The sequence below is a fragment of the Heloderma suspectum genome, chromosome 3, assembly GCF_057233095.1.
Source record: "Heloderma suspectum isolate Gila_16-S chromosome 3, 16-S_ref, whole genome shotgun sequence".
NCBI classification, from domain to species: Eukaryota; Metazoa; Chordata; class Lepidosauria; order Squamata; family Helodermatidae; genus Heloderma; species Heloderma suspectum.
This window is the reverse complement of record NC_139460.1, coordinates 40,228,724-40,245,732: the sequence shown is the minus strand read 5'-3', so window position 1 is coordinate 40,245,732 and position 17,009 is coordinate 40,228,724. Positions and strand designations below refer to the sequence as shown.

Sequence of the window (17,009 nt, the reverse complement as noted above, 5' to 3'; positions counted from 1 at the left end):
TTGTAGAGGCTCTTCATGAGAGCAAAAATGCTGATTTTCCAGTCTTTTGGCTTGTGTGGAGAGTCTCCATGGATACAGCAGGTTCTCCTCTTCAGAAATTCACTCTCCACCAGTAGAGGGTGACAGATGTGACAAGGGAGAGGGGGGCAGGGCCGGAGTGCTCCCTCTCCTCACGCATCTGGTTTATACACATATAGAATGCCTGAATAGGGCTCCTATGTCTTACACTCCTACAACTGGTTCTCCAGACCCTCCTATCCCTCCTGTCCTTGCCTAGATAAGACTCACCATGAAGAAACGCAGTGACAATACATTCCACTAATTTGGAGCAACATACAATTTATGATTTTTTGGCACAGAATGCAACCATCCTGACAATCATTTCAGCAGTAACAAATTCTTTCTCCAGAAATTTGAATGAATAAATGGATGGATTTATGGATGGATGGATGGATGGATGGACAGATATTACTGTGCAGGAAGGGGGCAGTAAAGTGAAATGCTCTGTTATATATTAGCCTGATGTTGGGGGCAATCTCCAAACTGCCACTTTGAAAATACATTATAATCATATAAAAATATATCTTAACATAAAAAGTTTTGGAGACAGCAAGGGCACTTCAGTCCCCACCTGTTAATACTTTCCCCTTAAAATCAGGTTAAAGAATCATTCCTACCAGTGGAAAATCATCACCCTCCTAGAGATAAAATTGGCTTGTCTTAGCATGCCGGTTTTGTTACTTCCCCGGGTGGATTGCATTTTGACGTTGCTGCTTTCTTGACAGGATTTTTCCCCCAGTGTGAAATATACAGTGAATTATTAGCCTTGAAGTGTCCTCTCAGATACAGTAAGTGGCGCAACCCCATTGACTTCCATGTCTACCCTTGAGGTGAGAATTCCATTCCAATGACAGACTGCATGCTTGTACATTCAGCAGTCAGACACCATCCTTGCTGCTCTCCTCTGGGACATAATTTCAGGAGTCAGTCTTGATGCCTTAAAAAAAGGCAGTTGTGGTGGTTGCTCAGTATGTCTTCGCTCCTGACAATTGTCACCATTAATCAAGATCCTTGCTTTCACCACCAGTGCAGTTGTTTCTGCAAAGTTGTCATTTCAGCAAGACAAAATAGAGGGGAAAGTGCAAGAGTATCCTAGGAACTTATTATACTATGAATGGTTTATCACTTAGAAAGCTTTTATAGTGAAAACCTGCTAAAGTTTTGAATTCAGACTAGGGCTGTTCATGGACCCCCTGAACCAACTCAGAAGCTGCTTTCAGGCTTTCAAGGCAGGCCCAATTTGCTTTGGGCTGACCCAGGCCCCCCCCCCCGATCTGCCTCAGCCTCAAACCCGAAGCAGGATTCAGATGGCTGAATCCCGCTTCGGGGGGCCCTCTGAGGGCCCCGCCATGCTGCGCAAACCCCCAGCTTCTTACCTGGGCCCTTGGGACGTGTGCTGGCAGCCATTACAAGGAGGAGTCACTGTCGTCATTGTTGCCACCGCCAATGCCCCCTCCACCACCACTGCCGCCACTGCCTCCGCCTCTGCCACCTCTGCCGCCACCTCCACCCACACTGTGACCTCCACTGCCACCGCCGCCACTGCTATCGCCTCCACCATCATCATCGCTGCCATCGCCCGCCACCACCAGCTCCTGAGGCCTGGATGTGCACTGGCTCTGGTTTCAGGGATCTGCCATTTTTAAAATGGCAACTTCTGCATCTGGATGTGCCCCATCTCGTCTGATCTCGGAAGCTAAGCGGGGTCAGCCCTGGTTGGTACTTGGATGGGAGACCGCCTGGGAATGAGGCTTCCTGCACTGAGCAGGGGGTTGGACTCGATGGTCTTGTAGGCCCCTTCCAACCCTATGATTCTATGATTCTATGAGTCTATGAATCTGAGTTAGGGATGTATGGATTTTGTTAAATCCGTTCAGTCTGTATTTCACGGATTGCCAGGTGTCTTTCATTCCATCATCTGCTCACTGAGAGATTCAGATTTTTTTTAGGGATATATGAGAATATCATTCCACTTGCACAAATGTGCATTAGCACAAGCATGCATTTGTGCAATCCCCCCGCCCCATTAAAGATCTGGTCCACAAGTCTGTGTGATTCAGGAAAAGTCAGAATCCACGCAATTCAGAAAAAGCTGGTCCACTGTTATTCTGCAGGCTGGATCCATAGAAATCCGAACTCATTTGAATCCACTGTGGATTTCTCCACTGTCCCTAATCTGAACTAGCCATTCTGCTTTCAGAAATGGGGCTTGGCCATTGCTTCTTTGTCCCAGAATTAGGGTAGCCACATGTTCTACCTTAGAGAGGGCAGCCCTCTACTTTGAAGAGCTGGCAGAGGACAGTTCTCTATTTGAAGGTGTCCTCTGTTTGATGGATTGTTCTATTCAAGTCTGGTTTAAAGTCAAAGAACCATCAGGAGGGAGAGCAGCAGGGGCCTTGAAGTCGCTCATCAACACTTAGCACCTGGAGAGCAGACTGAGCAGGCTTTAAACTATAGTTATTATTTCTACATTTTCACACACACATGTATATACACATATTTGCATATGCAAATATTATGCAGAGGATCGGTGTCCTCTTTTTTGTGATGCAATCCCTCTTTGTTGGCAGTGCATAAGTGGCCACCGTACCAAGACTTCTAGGAGTCATCTGATCCCTGCAGCACCTCTCACTGACTCATTTATTCCTTCTGCAATCTCGATCTTGAGAGAAACTGAGTCTAAACTGCAGGCCTCATGGCCACATTCTGAGATATTTTCTGTTTCTTTCCCCATCCCCTGCTTGTTGTACCACCCTAGCCTGATAAAGGGCTCTAGAGAACTTGAAAGCTTGCACACTCTTTCGGCATTTTGGTTAGCCCTAATGAAGTTATTGCCCAAATGTTGATTTTGAATCCAAGGGTTCAGGATGAGGCCCCAGGCACCTTGCTATCTGAACTTTTCTTGTCTATGAACTGTGCATTGTCTGTTGAAATTTGACTACCTATTGAGGCTTCACATAGGTGTTGGTAAATTACAATGCTTATTAAATAGGGTTATATAGTGGCAGCTGAGTCCCACACCACCCACATCCCCACTGTTATCTCTGAACTGTGATTAGAGATACCAGCGGAGATCAATGGAGGATGGTGGCTCTGATTTCGGTGGGACTGTGATTCCATTCTGGGTTTTAGTCAGAACCAGCCAGAGCTCTAAAGGAGCTATCTAAGATGCTGAACCTATTTGGGGATGGGGTTCAGCACTTTGGATCACTTCTTTAGAGTTCTGGCTGGTTCTGATTAAAACCCAGAATGTAATCACGGTCCCGCCGAAATAGGAGCCACCAGCCTCCACTGGTGGAGTTTCCTTCAAGCTCCACCTCCTGGAGGAATCCAGGGAGGCTCCATGGGCTGGATGGGGAACTGGATTAGGCCCATGGGCTAGAGGTTCCCCATTCCTGGCATAAGTGGTCACCTTACCTACTTTCAATTGATGACTTTAATATTTCTGAGTCAGGCAAACTCCGCTCGGCTCCTCCCCTCCTCTGAGCTACTGTGGCTTTTTAAAGGGTCAAGGCTCAGGTGCTCTGTTGTTAGTCTGGTCTGGCGCATGACTTTCCTGCTGCTTTGGCTAGGGGCTGCCTCCACATGTTAGATAAAAAGTTCTTGCTTCTGGTTGAAAGGAAGGATGCCAGGCAGGCAGCAGTGGATCCAACACTATTTTATTAGTCGTTTTGCAAAACGGGTACAGAGCAGTCTGGACCCCGAGCTAGGCAAGCATAAGTCTTTTTATACCTCCGGCCCCTATACATTTTTGCTAGTGATAAGACATTTTAACCGACTAAGCTGCTAGCTGACACAGCAGAAGCGTGACCTGCAGATGTACAGTGAGATAATGTCGGCATGTTTATTTTTGTAATTATGCTTATGTGACTCTCTTAACCATGTTTTACGACTTCCCTTTTTAACAGATGTACACTGCCACTGGACATGTGTGTCCGGTGGGCTCAATCGTTATGACTAATAGCTCAAAGGTCCAGCAAAGAGCTGACAGTCAAAGAATAAGAAGACAGTCTTTTTCTAACACACACATATTGGCTCCATAATGATTTGACCATGCCCATAATGCATTCATTTCATTTGCCTTCAGTGAAGCATCTGAAACTAACACTTTATCTATTTTACAGTTGGCTGGCAAAATGGAAGGGAATGAGAAACCCAATTTGAGAAACAATAAAAGATGCTAGAAACACATTCCTTAAAACATGCTGGGTGGGTTTGAATAATGATTCAAATATAGATCACAATCCACACTGATGCTATGCAAGCTCCATTCTTTTATCTTTTTATGAGGATTTTAATGCACCACAAAGAACTGTGGGGTCAGAAAATATGCTGCTGGGCTTCTTTGGAAACCCCAGGTTGTAAGGGCAAGGGAGGAGCATGTTTGTTGCTCTCATGTTGGGATTGGAGAGCTGATGTCAAGAAGAGGACAAGCAGAAATGGCTGCCAGTTTCAGGGAGCAGAAAGTCTGGCCTGGACCCAGGGTCATGTAACAGAACCCCAAAGCTGGCAGAAATACAAATACAACAAGTTCGTAAATAGAGTTGTCAACTGAAAAGGTTAGTGGAGTGTGATACTTCACATGCAGTATAAGGATGGCTGCATTTGCCCCAGTCCTAGAATCAACAATCGCATTCACAACACTGAGGATGGAAATGTATTGCTATGGCAACAAATTACTTTCATATTCAGATCAAACAAAAATAGATCTCCCCCCTCCTCCTCTGTCGGAAGCACACATTCTAGAGTGTATTCAAGATTAAAGGTGATAAGCAGGAACAGCTGCAGGAACATGTCCCTTTCCCCCTCGTTGGCTTTTTATACAGATTTCAGTTTAACTCTGAAGCGCAGGACTGAATTAAAGCAGCTACTAGAAATACCTTATGGCTAGGAAGTGGAAACAGGTGAGGAACTAGAAAATGGGATGGTAGAATGATTCAGGGCCATTTCCCGTGCAACATAATCCATTGTTTTGTATATCCAAACATTGCCATTGCTAATTACAGAGCTGCCTTATACTGAGCCAGACCATTGGTCCTTCTAGGCCAGTATTGCATGGCAGTAGATTTCCAAAGTGGCAGGCAGAGTTATTTACCAGCATTGGCTATCTCAGCCCCTTTGAACTGGAGATGCTAGGGATTGAAACTGCAACTTTCTTTAAATGAAGCATGGCCTCTCCCACTGAACTACTTCTTTTGGGAAGGCCTAGATCAGTGGTATTGCATAGACTTTGCACGTAGAAGGTCCAAGGTCCAGTTCCCAGCATCTCCATATAGGGCTGGGAATGTCCCCTGTCTGAAACCCAGGAAAGCCACTGCCAATCAATGTAGATAATACTAAGCTAGATGGACCAATGGTCTGAGTCGGTTTAAGGTAGCTTTGTTTACAGGGTGCATAATATGCGACCAAATCCTGTGAAACATCCGTCTAATTTTGTTGTGCTTAAAACTTAGGGGTAGCAGAAGTGGGGGGAAAGAAGAAGACATGAGAGATGGTGGCGGGGCAGTGGTGGTGGTGAGGAATTCCAGAGGAGGAGGAGCAGGAGGAAGGGGAAGGGTGAGAAAAGAGAGAATCCAGGGAAAGGGCAGGGGGAGAAAAGAAAATGCCTTTTTGGGAAAAGGCCCAAATGCCAGTGGGACAAACGTGCCCTTGGACTTGAAAAGAAAAATGACAAATGTGCCTGTGGGCCCGAAAAGGTTGCCTATCCCTGCTGCCCTATTCCCTTATGACATAAGGCTTAAATTTCTAGGGTACTTGCCCCTCCCTTACTTGCACTGCATTTGATAGGGCCAGTTTGCATAACGCTGATGTGCCATCATGCGGAGTGGGAGCAAATGTATCTGTACTCCACCATGTGGTACACCTAACTCTCTCCACTATCCCTGCATATTTCTGTGGGAACAGCTAAATTATGGCCTACACAAATACAGTACTATGCATGTAGGCCAAAACCATGCTGTAAATTCCCAAATAAAACCCAGGAACGAATGGCATGATTTTGACCTATGTGTAACCCTGCTGAAGCGGCTTCCATGTCATCACCTATGGCGGGGGGGGGGTGCCCAAAATACCTCAGTCAGCCCAGCTAGCAGCAGGAGAAACTCCACACAGGGGAAAAGGCCTGTGGCCTAGGATTTACTGAGATTTGTCTGTAATTTTAGAGATTATAGGCCCAAACTGCAGTACCATTAAGAGGATCTCTCTTCAGCATCTTTGTGGGAGAAGAGAACTTATATTGGATTGAAGACTCCTAAAGCATGTTGTGGTGTTTCGTTCTTTTGCTTCGTTGCTCTGGTGGATTCCACACACATTCCCTTTTTGTTTGTGTGCAGTGTACCCCCTTGGACAGGTACTGAAGAAACTGGGATTGTACTGTTGTTTAATACAGTACTGGGAAAAAGGTGGGGTATAAATAAATATGATGCTGATGCTGATGCAAGTTATTTTGTTTTATAAATTTGTGACGAAATACCTGTTTGAATATTTGACCTGTCGGATTTTTATTTATTTTTTGCTTGAAGCAACTTTATGATTTTAGAGCCACACAGGGTAAAATATTTGAACTAATCTGTGACCTGTCTGACCCAGTTGGCAGGGTTAGATATGTATCATAACTTTTATGTATCATAACTTGGAAGTGCTCTCCCCATCAGGAAGAAGGAAATGGGGGTGGTACACCATTCCATGAGATGGACTAGATCAGTATTTCTGAACTGACCCATAATATCTAAGGAATACACATTACATGTTCCTTTATGTCCCTTTGCCTGAATCAGAGGCAGGAATTTGTTCTTCAGGCATCCTTCTGTAGTATTCTGACTCTCTACTGAGTTAGGATTGCAGATGTTTATCCATAAGAAGTTGATCAAGGTATGGTTCTGCCTTGCGACAAGGAAATGAACAATGACCTTTTGTTCCTTACTAGCCCTACTGATGTCATGAATAGAATCAAGCTATTTTAATTCCAGCCACTCCAGCATAACTGTTGTATCGCTAACTGGTTATAAGATCAAGAACATTTATTGGAGATTCAGTATAGTGTGTGTCACTTCATTATTTACTACCAGCTATGATAGACAGCCACAAATGTTTTCTTTAATCTCAAGTATGTGAGCTGATATAGTATAGTGGTTAGAATGTTGGACTAAGATCGAGTCCTGAGTTTCCATGACTGTGACCATGACAGAGGTGTACAAAACTATGCATGGTATAGACAAAGTAGATAGAGAGACATTTTTCTCTTTTTGTCCATCTGGGGTCATACGGGATGAAATGAACCCCTGGTCTAATCCAGCATGGCTCTTACGTTCTTATGAGTTCAGATCCCTACTTAGCCATAACATCCACTGCTGATCGTGGATCAGTCAGCCCAAGCTACCTCACAGGATTGCCATGAGGTCAAAATGGGAGAAGGGAGAATCCTATAAGAAGGGTAGGATTAAAATGTTATAAATAACAAAGCAAAGATGCCAATGGTGTCTCCCCCTCTACATAATAGCACTGTACCTCCTTATAAATACATAATTTATAGTAGTACCACATATATATTCAAAATAAAGTGGTTGTTGCCATACATATAAGTGAAAGGATTTTCAGAAATGCTGGGTAATTATTCAAATAGACTGCTTTCAACACATTTGTTTGATTTTGCCATCTCTAATACAACTGACTAAGCATAATTTTAAAAAATATTATTATATGTATATTCTCATTATTCTGCCTTTTTTCCCATTGTGAGGAACCCAAGGCAACTTACGTGGTCCTCTTCCTCTCCCTTTTATCTTCTCAACAACCTTGTGAGGTAAGTTAGACTGAGAGTCAGTGCTGGCCCAAAGTCACCCAGTGAGTTTCACAGCCAAGTGGGGACTAGAACCCAGATCCCCAAGTCCCAGTACAACACTCTAACCATTACACCACAACTGGCTAAGCATAACTGTGCACATTTCCTCTTCTTCATGTTCTTCCCAAAGAGCAAAGGATTTGGGAATCTGTATAGTTTACTGTAACTACAATGACATTTGCATGACCCTGTTTAAAAGTGTAAGGATTGTATTTGTCTTCTGCTGATTCTGATGACATTCAAGCAATAACTTCAGTGGAAAACCCTCAGGGAATCCAGCGTCAGGCTGCAAAGTCATTTGTACCTTTTAAACAAAATATCTTTGCGACGCACATATCTGCCTTTTAAACAAAATATCCCTGGCATCTCACCACCTGAAGTGACAGTTGGGTCAAAGGTTATTTGGGGCAATCAACCCGTCGCCCACGACATCTGGCCAGTCTGTAGTCATGGATGGTGAGCGCTCTCCCCTGAAGTACCAGTACTTCATGAGCATTGGAATATACAGCACCAGTGCAGTCTAGTGGCTCCAGTGTCAATGGGGCAGTGAAATCGCTCCCGATTTCTGTCAGAACCAGCCAGAACTTCAAAGGAGCTATCCAAGGTACTTCTCAGCTTGGATAGCTCCTTTAGTGTTCTGACTGGTTCTGACTGAATCAAGAGCGGATTCAGCACCCCACTGACATTGGAACCACCAGACTCCACTGCAGAGCACAACGATGCCACTCTTGTCTGCTCTTTGGAATTTTTCCTAGGATGGTCCAGTCAGTAGCTTATAATTGGCTGCACCCACCCAAGGTCATTGTTCATTCCAGCAGACTGTGCTGAGGAAAATGAGAGGCGGACGCTGGGCCACTCCACCAGCCTTGCTGAAAGTCTTGTTTTTCCCCCTCTTCTTTTCCTCTTCCTTTTTCCTTGTGTGTCATGTCTTTTAGAGTGTAAGCCTGTGGACAGGGACTGTCTTCTTGTATTGATTATTTGTAACCCACTCTGGGAGCCTCTTTGGCTGAGGAGTAAGATAAAAATAGGCTAAATAAATAAGTACACAGTGAGTAGAAGATTGAAGTTTGCAGGAAAAAGTTGGGGTGCTTGTAGTTATACAGTGTTAGGTAGCCTTCTCTGATGTTGTGTATAAAAGCACTAATAAAGTTGATTTGAACTTCTTTTAAACTGGTTCTAAAAAAGTGTTTATTGCTCCAGTACTAAATGCTGTATACTAGTATTGCCTCCAATACTAAATGCCTTATATAGAGAAAGCCACACTTTCTCCATATAAAGCAACTCTGCTGTAAGTTACTCCAGACTTTCCAACAGCAGTTGGCATGGACTGCTGACTGACCATTGCGGGGAGGAATGGAAAACTGGGGATGGGGGAGAGGAAGGCAGAACCGAATGCAGTATCCTGGAAAAGGGCATGGTTGACTTGCTTGAATCCTGAACAGAACACTCTAAGCTGCAACATTTTGATGCAGATCCCCCTTGTTTAATTTCTAATTATCAAGTCTAATAAGAGCTGTTGCTAAACGTATTCCTTATTAATTTGTCTAAACCTTAAAATGTAATAATTTAACCTTCACAGCATTAATTGGCAATGGGTGCCATGAGTTAATTATACATGGTGTTAATTATAGTTTTAAAAAAATCTATACAGATGATGAACTGTTCTTGGGATGCATCTGAATTTCCCTCCTCCTGAATTTCTGCCTGAAATTCTGGTGGGTCGATTTTCCTCACTTTACACAAACAAAAAGCAGAATATCAAAGCTAGAACTTGAAAAACTATGTTTAGCTTTGAATGAAATAAATGTCTTTGGCTGCAGATGGGAATAGCTGGCATGGGGAAAAGAACAGACAAGACCTTGGACTTGTGTGAACACAGGCCACACTTCTATTATTGGACACAGCTTCATATAGGCAAGGCATGGCACGGCATTCTTGGGGAATGTCGGTGGCTCAGTAGTAGAGCACCTGTTTTGCATGCAAATAGTTCCAATCTCAGCCCCCAGCATCTCCAGGACCCAGGTATGGCTGGGAAAGACACTTGTTTAAAACCCTGGAGAGCCACTGCTGGTCAGTGCAGACAATACTGAGCTATAGTCTGATTTGGAATAAGCCATCTTCCTATATTCCTGTTCTGATTCATGACAGGATCTGATTCATGACAGTGGGGTGGTGAATCTACTCCAGATTTCAGTCAGAGCCAGTCAGAACTCTAAAGGAGCTATCCAAGGCACTTTGCATAGCTCCTTTAGAGTTCTGACTGGTTCTGACTGAAACCTGGAGCGGATTCATCACCCCATTGACATCAGAGCCACCAGCCTCCACTGGTTCATGATGACCCATATGCTACTTGGCCCTTTCTGCCAGCTCGTCATGTCAACAAGGCCACAGCCACGTCTAGCTCAACTGTCACAGAGTTGCCCACATACCTGGGGGCATAGCACACAACTGTTACCCACAACTGTTGCCCACATACCTGGGGACATAGCAATCAGGGCCAGCCTTCTGATTAGGCATAGTGAGGCAAATGATTCAGATGGCAGGCAGGGAAGATCATTGCACCACTCCCCCCAACCCCTGCCAGGAGCGCCCACCACCTTCTCCAGCAGGTTCTCCTGAGAGCTCTGCCAGCTGTTCTTCCGCCATAGCATTTGCCACATCAATAAAGTCGCTAGCGGGGCTCTCTGGAGCAGCCACCTGCCCTCTAGCCCGGAGTCTCGCCCAAGTTCTCAGAAGAGGTTCACCGAACTATTGTGGGACTTCGGGTGAGCTCTCGCAAGACTTCAGGCAAGCTTCCTGCACCTGGGAAGGAAGACGGCCGGTGGGTGGTGCCAGGGGCTTCTTGCCTTGGATGGCAAGATAGGTTGGGCTGGTCCTGATAGTAATGGCGCTATCCCCTGAGGTGAGTTGGGCCAGGTCAATACCCCTGAGGCTCCTTAAGAGGACATCTCCCTGTGTGAGGCAGCAAGTAGCCCAACCCTGCTCTCTTGACCAAGGAGCCTGCCTGAAATCCTAGCAACAATTGCAACATCCTTCAAAGTTGTGGCAAAAAGTGAAAACAGCCCAGCATCAAATAAAGATTGCTAGGAGGAAGGCAAAAAAAGCAAGACCTCTCTGGCCAGTTACCGTCTTGGGAAAAATTCCTCCCCAGCCCTGACAACCACAGCTAACTCTGAATCCATAGCAATTGTACCAATAGCTTAAGACAGCTTAGACAGTTTTGATATTGCACAGAGCATGAGTAGGGATTAGCAGGCCAAAAGCACAATGGCTGGGTCCTTGAATTGGTGGAGCAAAGAGAAAGTTCTCCCATGTCAACTCTGCTCCTTTCTAGCCACTTTCTGATTGGCTGGGAGGCGAGCAAAGTAATCAGTTTGCGTTATCCAGGCAGCCACCCATCACTGCAGTGGCCAGTGGGTGGTGACTGTATGTCTGCACCTGAATTCCCCAATGGAGACACAAAGATGGGCTCCCAATCCAAATAAGAAAAGTGCAAGGATTTGCATTCCATCTACATGCACGCTGATTCTTCAAGTAGTCATCCACTGACCCTCAGACAGTATAGAATAAATTCTCCCAAGTAGACCAGTTTAGACTTAATAGGGCTGTCTACTAACTGCCTCATGCTACAGCCCAAAGCAAAATAAATAAATAAATAAATAAATAAATAAATAAATAAATGTATGTATGTATGTATGTATGTATGTATGTATGGCTGGCACAATCCTATGTATGTTTAGACAGAAAAAGTCCAGCAACTTCCAGCATTCCCTGGCCAGCATGACTAGCTGAGGAAAGCTGGGAGTTACGGGACTTTTTTCTGTCTAAACCTGCATAGGATTGCACCCTTAGTTAAAATTATTTTTAGGCCACCTTAAGGGTAAAACCCTCTCAATATTTGGCTCCTGTGAGGTTTTATTCTCTCATATTCTCAACATGGGAAGAGTTTAAATTCATTAACTCCAGCAGGATTTTTCTTAGCTTATATCACTAAAGGAGAAATGAAAATGTCAAATCCTGAAAGTCCAGCTGCTGTAGTACATGAGAATTAATGCTATTTATTTTTTGAAATGAGAACAACTTCTGTCTATTTACACATCAAGGTACACTGCTGAATGTTATTCTGTCATTTTTTCCACTCCTAGTAGCCAGGGCCTGTTGGAACACCATCTCCTTTATTGATTCTCTGTAGCTTTTTCAAAGGGGATGGATGAGTTTGATGGTCCGCGTGAATAATCTGAAGATGTGATATCATCAGGAGATGAAAGCATCCAGAGTGCATATAACGAGTCATGTAGATGCAAAAGGTTTTCTTGTCAGATCTTGTTTATTCTCTATGTGCATACATGTTGGAGCTGAGCCAGAATGGAGGTGGGGTGTTTTATGAAACAGTTTGCTCCCCTCCACACACTTGAAATTGTAAGCTTGCGTTTCATTGGCAGGACAGTATTTGGGACCACTGTGGCCTTCTGATCTGTCCTGCAAAGCTCTTAGGTTCTTCTTAGGTTGCCTGAGATGAAGAACAAGATGGGACCTCCTCTGATTCCATGTACAAAAGCCAACTGGACTGGCAGTTTGTACATGGGATCAGAGGAGGTCCCATCTTTCTTCAACACTAGGTATAAGACAGCATCCTCCACTGCACCAGAAGGCAGCAAGCTGGCTTAGGGGAGACACGGCAGGCCGCATGGCACACAGCTCTCTCCTCCAACACCTTGCTGCCACCCTCCAACATCTGCTGCCTGAGATGGCTACCTCACTCTGCTTAATAGTAGGGCTGGCCCTGCTCATGAGGACCTTACAGCTAGGATTACAAAGAGAGGTGCTCCTGTGGTGGAACAGGTTAGCGTATGGCTGTATGGAAGGGAACAATGCAGTGGTTGTGAATTCAATCCTGTCCAGTGTCGTTATTTCTTAGTGTTTATAGCAACACCAGCAGCTCAGCAAACAAGAATCAGAGAAGAAAGAACAAGGAGTTGTCACCATGCCTACATCTCTGATGACTTCTCTTTTCCTACCACAAAAGTCAGTGTAACAGGCTTGGGAGGGGCATGCGTGTGGACTATTTATAATGATTACATGCAGTAATAAGTTTGAATTGGTAGTGGGTTTTACACCTGTAAAAGTGGGTTTTAAAGCCTGCAGAGAGGGGTTGTAGCTCAGTGGTAGAGCTTTGCATGAAGAAGGTCCCAGTTTCAATCCCCATCATCTCCAAGTAGGACTGGAAAAATTCCTGTCTGAAACCCTGGAGAGCTGCTGCCAGTCAATGTTGACAGTACTGGGCTAGATGGACCAAAGGTCTGACTTAGTGGGCAGTTTGCACTGCTGCCAACCATGGCTTATTTAAGCCACAGTGGGTTGTGGCATGTGCCAGCAGCCATTTTGAATATTCAACCCACTGCAGGGGTTTGCCATAGTTTGCCATGTAATCCGAACCCAGATGACAGGGTTGTTGGATAGGGGGGAAAAACTCAAGCCATGGTCTGTTGTAGTTAGGGATGTCAGAGAATTCTGCCACGGACTGAAATGGGATCGAATTCCCTTTAGTCCATCCCACGGAATCCCCTGAGGAACAGCACCATGAGGTCCTGCGGAGCCAGCAGTCGTGCGGCTTTTTTTTCGTCGTCCGCAAAGAGTCGCGGAACTTTCATGAATAAGAACACAGTGTAGTATGTTCCGATAATAAATACATAAGTTTTTTTAAAAAAATGAATTGTGCTCACCACCTTGTTTGTGGGTGTTCTTTTTAAATTGAAATCCTCCGTTTCTGTTTACTTTCAGCCAAAACACTTCCTCCTCCTTGGGGCTTCCCAAAACAAGGCTGTCCTAGGTGTGCCTGAGCGATGCACTCTTTGTTTAAAGCAATGCTGTTTTAAAGAAAGAAAAAACCTTTTAAAATGACCATGCTGGTCCTGGAGCCCTGCACGAGGTATTATTCTCCCTGCTACGCTTTATATTTCCACATCCAGCGTTGTTGTTGATATAGTGAGGCTAAATGGAGAAAAGAACCAACTCTGTGCATGTCTACTCAGAAGTAAGTCTTATTTAGTTCAGTGTGACTTACTCCTACACATGTCAGCACCCCACTAGTTGCCCCCAGCTCAGCTTTGTATTTCCACATCCAGCTCATGATCAAACCTCCTGTTAGTTATCTCACTGGGTGACTTTGGGCTGGCCTCTATCCACTACACCACACTTCTGTTATGAAACTCATGAAAAAGAGACAGTATAATGGAAAGTTCTTTCTGAAGCAGTCACACTTGTACAAATGCAGCATGAAGGGAAAGATTAGCAAGCTTCTCTTTGTTTGAATAAAAAGCACACTCTGCTAGGGATGTCAGAGAATTCTGCGACGGATCTCGGTGAGGCCGAATGCCAGTGCATTCGGCCCCCTGAAATCCATCGCGGAACAAAGCCCCCGCTTCCCCCACCCCACGAAAGGCGCGCAAAACGGAGCACTTACCTGCTCCCATCCGCGCTGCTTTGCGAATGGCAGCTGTCCTGCGGCCGCCATTCGCTTCCTCCTCTTCATAGCCGTGATAGGCTACGTAAATACTTACGTAGCCTATCACGTAGCCATTTGCGTCCATCACGTAGCCCATCATGTAGCCATTTGCATCCCTGCGGAGGCTGTGATAGGCTATGTAAGTATTTACGTAGCCTATCACGGCAGGGGGGGGGGGACCCAGCGTACGCAAATGGTGGCAGCTACTGTATCATGCCTGGGTAAAAAAAAAAAAATGCGTACGCAAATGGTGGCGGCTACGGCCGCCACCATTTGCGTTCCTTATTTTTGGCCGTCTGAATCTACGTAAATATTTACGTAGTCTATGACGGCGAAAATAAAGGGGAACGCAAATAGCGTAGTGGGCGCAATTTGCATCCCTTTTTGATTCACCGTTTTAGCCTACGTAAATATTTACGTAGGCTAAAATGGCGAATCAAAAAGGGACGCAAATAGCGCCCACTACGCTATTTGCGTTCCCCTTTATTTTCGCCGTCATAGTCTACGTAAATATTTACGTAGACTAAGACAGCCAAAAGTAGGGAACGCAAGTGGCGGCGGCTGTAGCCGCCGCCATTTGCGTACGCATTTTTTTTTTTTTTTACCCAGGCATGATAGGCTATGTAAATCTTTACGTAGCCTATCACGTCTTGTAAAAAAAAAAAAATGACAAGACTGCAAATGGTGGCGGCGGCCGGTCGGAAGACCAGCCACCGTAGCCGCCGCCACCCAGAACATCCGCCCCAGGTAAGTCTTGTCCCGGGGGGGATCCACAGGGGAGTTGCAGGCCGTTCCACCATGGAGTTCGGGGGTCCGAATGCACTGGCATTCGGTCCCACCGAGATCCGTGGCGGAATTCTCTGACATCCCTAATGCAAACCCTGTCAGTGATGTTAGAAAAAGAGACTCCATAACCTGTTGGTGCCTCAGTCACGTAAGAGCCCAAGTGGCGGGAAAAATGTAGGCGGAGCAAAAAGGGAACCATACTGACGCGCTCATGACTAACGGCTTGGTAAACTGATATATTGACTGTTTATTGGCTATTGGCTTGGTAAGCTGATGTACTGACTGTCTCATTGGTTACTGGCAAGAACAATAGAAGTGATAAGGTATAAAAGGCTCTTGCACATGTGCCTCGGGGTCCAGACTGCTCTGCACCTGTTTTGCAAAACGATCAATAAAATAGTGTTGGATCCACTGCTGCCTGCCTGGCATCCTTTTCTTCCAACCGAAAGCAAGAACTTTTTATCTAACAGTGACATGGTTCAGATGATCAAAACAAGCCACAGCGGCTTGTTGTGAGCTGCAGCATGTGCCGGGCACAATTAGTATTATCACTAGGGATGTACGAATCCCTTACCTGCCAGTCTGGGGGGGGTCCGCGGGGGGGAGGCGATCCGTTCCATTCCTCCCCCCGGAATCCTCTTTGGCCAGCTCCACTCTGCGGCGATTCTGCAGAGCAGCCAGCCGGCTCCGAAGTGCCAGCGAAACGGCCTCCATGCCGTATCACTGGCTGAAGGGGACTACTGACTGCGGATGCAAATGGCATCCGGGACGCCATTTGCATCTGTGCTTTTCATTAACGCGATAGGCTACGCAAATATTTATGGCTGCATTTACCTTAACCTAAGGCCTTTACGGCCGCAAATGGCATAGTGGACGCCATTTGCATCCGCAGTCAATCAGCCCAGCCAGCAATATGGCAATGGCGGCAGTATCGCTGGCACTCCGGAGCTGGCTGGCAGGGTGGATCCAGCTGTCAAGGATTCCTCCAGGAGGCGAAGGTAAGTCTTCCGATCCTCCAAGACTCTGGGGGGCTGGATTCTTTTGAATCCAGCCTCACTGGGGTCCGTGGAGGATTTCTCCCCCATCCCTAATTATCACGGCCCAGCTATAGCTTATCGTGCTGCCTGAACCTGGGTGGCAAGGCCTGTTGGAGGGTTGAGGGTTTGTATGACAGGTGATTATGCAAATCATGCCTGGCACATGTCACAGGTCACAACAAGCCACTGTGGAACTCATAGGAACATAGAAAGCTGCCTTATAGAGGGACAAATCGCACAATCAAAACAAGCCCCTGTGGCTTGTTTAATTATGCGAACTGACCCTCTATAAGGCAGCTTCCTATATTTCTATGAGTATCCAGGGCTGAACTAAAGCTCAGCTGAACTTCTTACCTTGCTTTCTGTGGTCATTTTCATGTTAGAAAGCTCTTCCCACTTTCATCTATTTATTCAGCACTAACTGCAAACACATCTGTCTTGTTTCGATTCTTGCCTTCTTGGAGCCTTTTCCTCCTCCTTCTTTGTCCTCACTATCATCGGACTTATTTGCCCACACTGCTATTTAATCCTATTGGCTGTGGCAATCCATGTGGTTTTGGTTTTTTATGACATCGCAGTATTATGACTGATGCAATGACACCACAGCTGCTCATGAAAAAAATAATGTAGCAGAGCTGGAGGAGGGGGGAAATGACTCTGCAAAGAAGCAGCAGTAGCCATGGGAACAAAAGGATGCCAAACAGTCGAAACACCATTCGGCAAGATAACTATTTTTTCATCATTCCTTCAGCAGCCTTGCTACTTTCTTTGAATATCAAAA

The 17,009-nt window shown here is 45.5% G+C and overlaps 1 long non-coding RNA gene across 3 annotated transcripts in view; it reads right to left on the bottom strand.

Annotated features, from left to right (window-relative positions):
- Positions 1-16,737, bottom strand: part of LOC146349588 (uncharacterized) — an 84,163-nt gene extending 67,426 nt beyond the window's left edge. Inside the window, exons 1-2 of one of the 3 annotated variants that reach the window (XR_014789022.1) lie at positions 16,583-16,737; positions 13,627-13,767 (exon numbers count right to left, since the gene is read on the bottom strand). This is a non-coding gene — a long non-coding RNA (uncharacterized LOC146349588). Of the gene's footprint in view, positions 1-13,623; positions 13,768-16,582 lie in introns of all 3 variants that reach the window. The other 2 variants (XR_014789023.1, XR_014789024.1) reach the window with 2 other exon arrangements.
- Between the last annotated feature and the right edge of the window lie 272 nt (positions 16,738-17,009).